The sequence below is a fragment of the Spea bombifrons genome, chromosome 2 (assembly GCF_027358695.1).
Source record: "Spea bombifrons isolate aSpeBom1 chromosome 2, aSpeBom1.2.pri, whole genome shotgun sequence".
Classification (NCBI taxonomy): domain Eukaryota; kingdom Metazoa; phylum Chordata; class Amphibia; order Anura; family Pelobatidae; genus Spea; species Spea bombifrons.
This window is the reverse complement of record NC_071088.1, coordinates 58,260,054-58,271,047: the sequence shown is the minus strand read 5'-3', so window position 1 is coordinate 58,271,047 and position 10,994 is coordinate 58,260,054.

Genomic DNA, 10,994 nt, shown 5'->3' with positions numbered 1-10,994 from the left:
TTGACCCTGCGGGTGTTACTTTTAATATATCCAGGCGTACCAAGACTTCTATCAAGTCTGTTTCTTACCCGGCTTTTCCATCTACTCCTTCTTTGTGTCCTGTGGCTTGTCTTAAGGAATATGAACTGCGCACAGCACAGTTGCGGTCTGCGTCTCACCCCAACCTTTTTATATCCTTCAGGGCTCCGTTCGGTCCAGTTTCCTCTACGACCTTGGCTCGTTGGTTGAAGAGGGTTCTGGGTCTTGCTGGGGTAGACACCTCCGTGTTTGGAGCCCATTCCTCTAGGAGTGCGGTTGCCACGAAGGTCATCAGTCTTGGTGGTCGTTTGGAGGATTTGATGAAGGCGGCGGACTGGTCCAGGCCATCCACTTTCAAGGAGTTTTATTTTCGACCTTCATCACATATTTTCTCTCCTATTGTTGCTCAGCTTTGAACTTGCAATAGGAGCCTCCGTGTCTTGTCATAAAATTGCATGATTTTACTATTACCATGACGTAAAGTCATGATTTTATTAAAGACACGGAGGCGAGTATTGCTTCCCACCCTTTTCCGCTGCGTGGGTCTCGCTCCCGCCCTATGACTTATGGTTTGTATAGGATTGATGTTAGTTGTTTATTTATTTCTTTGTCTCTTGTTCTGTCTGAGACTGACGGGTCACTGTGGTTTGTTTATGCCATTTATGTTTTCTTGGTTTCCTGCTACTTATCTGTTCTCATGCACTGGAGTTAACCTGTAGATTCTTGTTTTTCTTGTCTCCCTACAGCGTGATCTGGTTATGCGTTTTCTTCGTTCCTGTCTTGGTTTCTGCGGACGTTCAAGCATTTTGGTTCACAGCGGACGTTTCGTTTTGTGGTGCTGATCAAGTTCGCCTATCAAAGAAAGAGGATGATTTCCGGGAGGAGACTGGTTTTATAATGTATACAGTGTGGTGATTGGCTGTTGGGGCCACATATTGTGTTTTACTTTTTTCTCTGTTAATATTTTCTTGCTGCTATTTGTTTCCAGTAAAGAAAGAGTTAAGCAATACTCGCCTCCGTGTCTTTAATAAAATCATGACTTTACGTCATGGTAATAGTAAAATCATGCAATTTTATTTCATAATATTATGTATGAATTAGACTTGGACATTTTTTTATTTAATTTTTGGTGCCTTTGTTTCAGTTCTGACAAAATTTGGAGTTTTTGTTTCAGTTAAAATAAAAAATTCAGTGCAATATTTTCAATGGAGAGGTCCCTGCCACCTTCTGAACAAGATTTACTTCACTCTGCAGCATTGTAGGGCTTAGGAAGAATTCCAGACTAGATTTTGCAGTGCAGGACACATCAGCAGTGCGTCTATCCATAGTCACATCCAGCAGCATGTTATGGGACTGAAACAAAAATAACACCAATTATTGAAACTGATCCTTCATAGTAAGGAAAATGCAGCAGCAACAGCAGTAGGACAGTAGACAGACACTAGCAGAATGACACAAGCCACATAGCATATGGAACTGATTTCCCCCCAAAAATGCCGCACGATAGCATGCAATGGCCAAGGTAGGCCTGTCTGACTAATTTGTGCACGATATTTATTTAATTTGAGCTCTACAAAAATTAGTCTGTCCAACTGCAAATCTGTTCAAGTTCTACAATCCACCCCAGTCTCCAGACCAGTACTAAAAGTAAACAAAATCCCCCAAAGGCTGATGGAACATCAATCACAGCCATAAATAATGAGACTGTCCTTCCATTTCATGCCAGGATTATACCGACTATTTGTACCAATCACTTATTCTGTACCCAACTACACACGCTCCCACGCTGCAGTGCGGGGAACTCTGATCTCTGACAGCAGGGGAAGGTCTGTGCGATGGATGCAGACAACCCCCACTGCTAATGGCACCTCCTTCCGACTGCAGCGGAAGTTGTCTACGCGAATCACGTAGGCGTCTACCCGCTGCCCCGACTACACATTACGTAGTCAGAAGTGCCGGTAAGTTTGGGGGGGGGTTAGTGTTAAATGGGGGCATAAGGCATTTCTGAAGGCTCTATGATATGCCTTTTAACCCCCTTAATGCCACTCTGCCTCCAGATATGCCTTTTAACCCCCTTTATGCCACTCTGCCTCCAAAAATGCCTTTTAATCCTCTATACGCCACTCTGCCTCCTGAAATGCCTTATACCTCCCTATATGGCGCTCTCCCCCATAATATGCCTTTTAACCCCATAAATGCATATAGGGGTATGAGCCATTTCTAGAGGCAGAGTGGCACATAAGGGGTCAAAAGGCATGTCATGGGGCACAGTGGCATTTAGAGGGTTAAAAGGTATATCATGAGGCACAGTGGCATATAGTGGGTATAAGGCATTTCTGGGGCAGAATGGCAAGCATGGGGGAATATGTGCATAGCTTTTATTTAAAAAAATAGTTTACATAGTTTACATGAATTAACATTTACTAGTAAAAAAAAATTCCTATAGGGTTGTCTTTTATTTAGGCTTCTTCTTTTTTTTATAAATTAATATTCCGATTTTGGGGGGTCGTCTTATAATCAGGGTGGTCTTATAATGGAGCAAATACGGTACTTATAGCTTACCATTCTTATAAATAAACTGAATTTAACCCATAGATTGGCAGCTACATAAAAGGTGCATAGCAAGTAATCTGGGTTCTGCTGTGTAGTGAAAATGATCACCAGAAATTTCTGTAGTGCAGTGGGGTTTTCAGTCATCTGCTGAGTCGATCACTGGCAGAAAAGAAATCTCAATGCAATCAAGGCGAGTGCCTTCTCCTCACGGGCATGGGGGATCTTATTGTTACATGCTGCAATTTTTACAAAAAAGAACCTGGGTTATGGTTTCAACTGGTCATGTTCATCATGCAATATGAAGGGCCAACCCCTGTTAGCTTCCCCTGCAATAAGAGCTGGGCTGGTGTTGCATAACGCTTTTTAACAGTAAAAATGGGAGATCCTTGAAAGTGTTCTCCCTGCTTGAAATATGACCCTTGATGTAGTAGACGCTCACTGGAGTTATATTTTTGTAAAGCAGTGAAGTTAAACAGTTGAAACAGAACTCGCTTGCAATTTCCCACTTTATTGAATAAATCCCTGTGTTTTATGACCTGGGAACTTCCCAGGATAGGCTACTGGGAGTTCTTCTGTATGCAGGGGGAGTGGCTACATAAAGGCATAGTGGTACACATGCAGAGGAATAGGGCAAGCTTTAGCCTTTTGTGGATGAAGAGTGGGAAAAAGTAGGCAGGGAATGGATGTCACAGAAAATGACGCAGAAAATTGACCTCTGGTCAAACGCAGAGAGTTCCCAGGTATGGTTATGACTTCTAGAGCTGTGCTAGCGTGACATTTTCTTTTAAGTTTGAGCAAAACAATTTACAGGTTTATTTTATATGTAACTAAAATCCTAGTCAATGTTATAATGCATGTTCAGGACACAATAGTATAAATAGACAAAATAGTTTATATAGCAAGAAGGTAATTTTTTGTCTGTTGACCAGACCCCACTCAAGTACATCCACATGATATATTATTATATTAATTTTCTTACCAGCTTAAACAAAAGGCCACTTCTCACTACTTTTTCTCTTGGACCTCTCTGCAGCCTTTGACACAGCTGACCACCCTCTTCTCCTACAAACCCTCTTTCCTGACTCATATCCTACATCTCTGACCATACTTTTAGTGTCTCATTCACTGGAACTTGCTCCTCCCCCATATCTATCTGTTGGTGTTCCTCAGGGCTCAGTTCTTGGGCTGTTCTCCATCTACATCTCTTCGCTCATACAACTGATATCTTCCTTTGGCTTCTAGGACCACCTATATGCAGACGACACCCTATCTGTACTTTCCTCTCCTGTCCTTTCACTCTCTCTTCTAACTCGCCTCACTGACTATTGTTGAGGAATTGCATCATGGATGGCATCCCATTACGTAAATCTCAACATCTCCGAGTTTATGGTAATCCTGCCATCTGTTCTGTACGCAATTCCTGACATGTCTCTTACTGTTGACAACTCCACTATGCAACCGCTCTCTCCTTCATCCCTCTCATCCAGACTCACCAAATCCTGCTGCCTTCACCTGAAAGACATCTCCTGAACTCTCCCATTCCTCACACAAGAAAGAACCAAAATACTAATCCACCCCCTTGTCATCACAATTTGGCCTATATCAAAGTTACTCAGATCCTACTCTTTTTTCCTGCTTCTAACACATTAAGTTTGAGGACAAAATGTTTACTTGCTGTCTAATATATCCCCCCTGCTGACAGTTGCCATGATAACCAGATTATTAGTGTTATTCACTTCACCTGTCAGTGGTCATAATGTTATGGCTGATCGGTGTATATATTCGTGCTAAACTTATAATTACATTTGTAACGCTGTACCAATGCACTAATGCAGAACTAACACATCTTATTATATTGAGGTATCATGTAGGACTCATGTCCCTTTGTTTTGTTAGTGTTGCATTAGTGTTTGGCTATAGTAGCAGAAAGTATTAATTTATTAATTTTTTAAAAAAATGCCTTGGCCTACCTTGATAATCAGAGGTAAGATGCATAAGATGCATTACTGACGGGGGGGCGTGGCTACGCACGAGCGGCGGATGGCTGTGTGTTGACCGAGCTCCTCGCACACGACACCGCTAATTTAAGCATCTGAACCCCGAGAGAGACCATGGGCAACAAAAAAAGAGATCCGGACCACAAGCATACTCCCAAGCCGTCACAGGGGCTTAAATCGGCTGCCTTGACGGCTTATTTTCGCGATCCGACGCCAACGCGAATGGAGGATGCAGGGCCCAATATGGCGCCGACAGCGTGCTCAGCCTCTTCCCGGGCAAGCAGTCCGGTGTCGGATTGCTCTCAAGCAGCTCCGGATCAGGATATCCGTGAAATGCTCAAACGCTTACCCTCTAAGGCGGATATGGCTTCTATGATGTCCAAGCTGGAAACCTCCTTTCATACCAAGTTGAATGAGCTCTCGGCAGACATCACGCAGATAGGATCCCGTGTGGCGGATTTAGAATCTGACAAGGACCAGGTGTATGTCCAGCTGCAGCACATGAATCACCGGTTGGATAGTATCACTGACCAGGTGCACGCACAACATAGACACCTTGAAGATTTGGACAACCGTAATCGGCGCAATAATTTGCGCGTCCGGGGCTATCCGGAGGGGGAGGCTGAAGATCTAAAGGTACTCATTACAAATTATTTTAACGCTATCCTAGGTAGACCCCCCTCTACACCGCTGATGTTTGATAGAATCCACAGGGCGCTTCGCCCGAAACCTAATGCTCAGGCACCTCCCAGGGACATAATCTGTCGTTTGCACTACTTTGCTGATAAGGAAGCCATTCTCACAGCTTCCCGGAATGCTGACATACCAGCCCTTACGGGTATGGATGCACGGATCTACCAGGACCTGTCGTGGATTACCCTCCAAACGCGTAGGCATCTTAAGCCTCTGACTGATGAGTTGCGGGAACGCAACCTTAAATATAGATGGGGCTTCCCTTTCTCCCTTACGGTGACCCACCAACAGCGCACCTACACGATTACCAAGGCACAGGAGGTACCAGCATTTACTGAAGCTTTGGGTTTACCTGACATTCTGATACCGGATTGGATGGACCTATCGTTCCAACCATCTTTCCAACCGCAGCCCCAGAGACACCGCTGGCAGACGACTCAACGAAAGCGCAAATCGCCGACTCCGCGTCCGGGTCCGGTCTCGCTTACTCAACCCTCCCGGATCAAGATCACCTGAAGGTAGCTGGCTGGCATTCCTCTGCGATCTGACCTTGCGTTTTGCCTTCGGGACATCTGCTATACTGCCTGACTAGACAATAACAGTACCATGTTTGATTGTTTTTTTTTTGTTTTTTTTTTATTTTTTTTTTTATTTTTTCTACCTTTTCGTTTTATATTATGTTATGTTTCTACTACGCTGGTTTTTGGTTACTTATTATTTGATGCGAATACTCTCTCTCTATGGTTGCTACTCCGTACTTGAGGGGGTCACCTAATTCATGTCTCTACCATGTAGCACTCTTCTCAGTAGCTGAGTGTCCCCACTGTCTTGCGCATTCAGGGGTTCTATACATGTTCACTTTTTGGCCTTGGGCCTATTTTCCTTATATGGTGTCCGAGGTTGAATTGTTTATTGTTTATGGATACGCCTGCTCGTCCACCCCCGCAGCAGTGTTTGCCTCCTGACACCTGCTGCCGTCTGGAACTAAAGCCTGATTCCGGCGGCTGCCACTGCGATTTTTTGATGTACAGTTTGTTTTTCTTTATGGTTTTGTTTTCATGTTTATATCTTGTGACACATTTACTGACGATTTTTGGCCGAGTGGTGTTTTATGCTTTTCTTTCACGGATGATTTACATAAATGGCTAACTTTACATTGATGTCTTTAAATGTGAGGGGGCTGAATATTCCTGAGCGACGTACTATGGCTCTCCAGGAAGCTTATCGCCAAAAAGCCGACGTTGTATTTTTTCAGGAGACACACTTCAAGGCTGAGAGTGCTCCGTCACTCCGTAATCGTCATTATCCGGTGGGGTATTTTGCTAACTTTACGGCAAGCAAATCTAGAGGAGTGGCCATTTTGTTGCGTGCAACTGTCCCATTTACTTATGTAGACCATAGATCTGATGAGGGCGGCCGCTACCTACTCCTGAAGGGGAAAGTTGGTGATACTTTATTTACATTTGTTAATATATACTTACCCAACCGTTCCCAATGTCGTGCCTTGGCTGCGATCCTCAGGATTTGTGCTACCTTTACTGAGGGGCATGTTGTTTTTGGTGGTGACTGCAATTTCACTTTAGACAGACACTATGCCGCCGCTCGAGATGAGTCACACCAACCTTCTTCTCTTACGTCTAGGGCTATTGATCTCTTACATAACGCACAGCTGACAGATTGCTGGCGAGTAATGCACCCGACTGACACCGATTACACGTTTTTTTCCGCTCCTCGTAATTCGTATTCGCGCATCGATATGTTCTTCCTTTCCCATTATGCTTTGCCCATGTTATCAGGTGCTGACATTGGACATATTACATGGTCAGACCATGCCCCTATATTCCTTACTCTAAATGTGTCTGCAATGTCGCGGCCTCCGAGACATTGGAGACTTGATGACATCTTGTTAAACGATACTAATGTTACAACTGCAGTTTCGGAGGAGTTAGGCCATTACTTTCAAGCTAATGCGACAGGTGATGTTACCCCTATGATATGTTGGGAGACGCATAAAGCCGTTATTCGTGGGCGCCTGATTCAACTGAACTCCCAGCTTTTGAAAGGTAGGGCGAAGCGGCTGAAAGCCTTGACGGATAGAATTGCTGAACTTGAACGCGAACACAAGAGCTCCCACTCTATAGATCACTATAAACTGCTGACGGCCGCTCGCACTGATTTACACATTCTGCTTTCTGACCGGGCCAAGCGCTCCATGTTACATACTCGACACACTTTTTACTTACACGGAAACAGGAGTGGCAAACTGCTCGCAAAGGCTCTTCAGGCGAAAAGGCAATCCTCGTATATAGCGAAGCTCAAGGCCCGAGACGGGTCTCTTCAACACTCTACGCCTGACATTGCCCGGGTCTTTCATGATTACTACCGAACCCTTTATAACTTATGGCCCACCCCGACCTCGTTGCAACACACACAAGATGTTACGCTTTACTTGGAGAGGCACCTACACTCTACTGTCCCGCCCAATGTCAGTCACCACTTAGACTCTCCCATCTCTTTAGACGAATTTCATGCCGCACTCAAAGCTACTCCGTTAGGGAAAAGCCCGGGTCCTGATGGCTTCACAGCCAAATATTATAAGCAGTTTGCACAGGACTTGGCTCCTCACTTTTTACGTGCCTATAATTCTCTACGACTCCACCCCGATGTGCCTCAATCTCTTACCGAAGCTGCGATCACAGTTATTCCTAAACCTGGCAGGGACGCGTTGCTTTGCGAAAATTATCGGCCCATATCGCTAATTAATGTTGACTTGAAAATATTCGCCAAGGTGTTGGCTCTCCGACTGCGGCCGTTTGTGGGAGGACTGGTTCACCCTGATCAGTCGGGGTTTGTCCCTGCTAGAGAAGCCAAAGATAACACCACTAAACTTATAAACCTTATTCATGCCTCCGGCACTTTGAAGGCCCCAGCTATGTTGATGGCTGTAGATGCTGAGAAAGCGTTTGACAGGGTGAGCTGGTCCTTCCTATTTGGGGTTGTGCGGGCTATGGGTTTTGGGCCTTGCTGGCAATCGTGGCTGCAGGCGCTTTACTCTAATCCTTCCGCGAAGGTGATGGTGAATGGGGAACGCTCCGCTCCATTTTCGATCCTCAATGGCACGCGGCAGGGTTGTCCCCTCTCCCCTTTACTTTTTGTTTTGACTCTCGAACCCCTTCTCCAGGCTATTAGATCTAATGACTCTATTAAGGGGTTTTGTTTAGGACAATCTGAATACAAGACATCGGCTTTCGCTGATGATCTCTTATTTTCGTTATCTAGTCCGCTGCAATCCCTACCGCCTCTCATGTGTGAATTGCAGGAGTATGGGGTTCTTTCGGGTTTTAGAGTTAACTTGGAGAAAACGGAAATCCTTAATCTGACAGTTCCGGAGGCTGAGGTGGCTATACTACGATCTCGATACCCATTCACTTGGGCTAGCACCTCGGTTAAATATCTGGGCGTCAGGCTCCCTGCCACTATAAGATCATTGTTTGATTTAAACTTCCCTCCCTTACTTCACTCGATTAAGGCCGATCTAGTGAAATGGAATCTGCCCCAATTTAATTTGCTTGGTAGAGTTCATATTATTAAAATGAATATTCTGCCGCGGCTGCTTTATCTTTTACAGACGTTACCCATTCATATTCCTCCAGCCTTTTTTGCCGAGGTCCGTGCAATCTTCACAAAATTTCTGTGGGCACATAAACGCCCGAGGGTCCGCTATGACTTATTGACTCGTCCCCTGCACTTGGGGGGTCTGAATTTGCCGGACCTGAAATGCTACCATATGGCTAGCCTGCTTACAAGACTGTATCTATGGACTAGGACTGATACATGTAAACAGTGGCTGGATATTGAGGACTCTTTTTCAAAGGTTCCAAGACAGTCACTTCCTTGGCAATCTGCCCCGTTAACAGCTTTGGGGCTGGCCACTCATCCCACTATTGCCCCTACTTTACTGATGTGGAGGAAACATAAGTTAGATATGCATTGGTCCTCGGCCCATTCCCCACTCACTCCGATCTCTCACAACCCCCTTTTTCCCCCTGGTGTAGCGGGTCTTGGCTCTTTCCGGGATCCTAAGACATCTTACGTGCCTCTACATGACATAGTGGATGCTGGGGGTGTCAGGTCTTTGCCCTCCATATTTGGGGATAAGGGGAGCTCTGGTAATGTAGCATTCTTGTATCACCAACTGCGTCATTTTGTTGCTCCTATGCTCCAACACACGGCTGCTGGCCTCCACTATACTATCTTTGAAAGGATGTGTATTGCCCATAAAGGGGTTACTAGACCGTTCTCCACCTTTCATGTTTTGATCCGTAAGGCCATGTATAGCTCGCCTCCCTTTTATCTGAAAGCTTGGGAACGTGACCTCGGCTGTGCCCTTTCCCCTCAACAGTGGCGCAGAGCGGCGTCCATGATGTCCTCCTCGTCCCCTGACTCCTGTCTCCGTCTCCTGAATTTTAAACTACTGTGTCGATGGCATTTGACGCCTGATGCACTTCATAAAATGATCCCTGCGCATTCGGCTAGTTGTTGGCGGTGTGGTTACTCGCCCGCTACCCCTGGTCACATATGGTGGGCTTGCCCTAAAATTAAGACCTTCTGGTCTAACGTAATACAGATGGTCAGGATACTCACCTCTGTTGACATCTCTTGCACTCCCATGGCTGCCCTTTTCCACCTTACGCCATTGTCTTTTCGGAAGTACAAATTATCCCTTATACCGCACCTCCTTAATGCGGCGAAAGCGCTTATTCCCAGACGCTGGAGGCAACCTGATCCTCCTACCTTGCAGGAGTGGATAGTGGAGGTTGAGCGTATCCGTAGCTTGGAGGAACTTACCTTTAGCTTGGGTAATAAGTACCGCCTGTACCTCGCCACTTGGTCCCCTTGGCTGCGTTACACCTCGTCTGCGGGAGATTCCCGCAGATAACTTACCTGTCCCCTCCAAGTGTTGGAAGTTCTCCCCCCTCACTGAGACGCACACACTCTTGCTCCATTTGCTATAGTTAGCTTATACATTGTGTTACCTCCGTGCTGATTGTAGGCTTTCTTTTCTAGACGCCTTTTTATTTTATTTTTATACTACTGTTACCTACTCGTGTGGGAGCGTTACATTTATCACTCCCATTAAGTGTTTTCCTTCTATGAGTTCCCACTGGACTACGCGTCCCTTATTAGTTTGATATGACTTGGGCATTGTGTCACGAACCCTGTTGACTCTATCTTTCTCTCTCTTCTCTTTTCTTATACCTTTCTTTACTCTGTTCCTTCTATTTCTTACAGGGCTCAATGTATCTTTCACATGCTCAGTGCGATTTATTGCACTGGTGATCAAATATACCGTGAACTGCTCTTACCACCTGCGAGTGGTTTATTGACATGTACTGCTCTTCCCCCCTCCCCCTTTTTCCTTTCTGTACCCCTATTTGAAAATCCTTGAATAAATATATATAAAAAAAAAAAAAAAAAAAAAATGCATTACTGACAGTAAATGGCATTAAACGACTGGTGAGGTGTGATGGTGTCAACAGACCTGTAAGACTGGACATTCTCCATACACAGGACAGTATTTATAGTAACTGGTTTCATATTTAGCACTTCATTAAAATGACATAAACAGACGTCTGATCTGTTGTGTTAGGCATAGTGTTGGAGATGCATTAAGTTTTCATTAATATGTTTCAAATGTTGATACATCAGCAAATATTTCTGTGTCCCACTTTT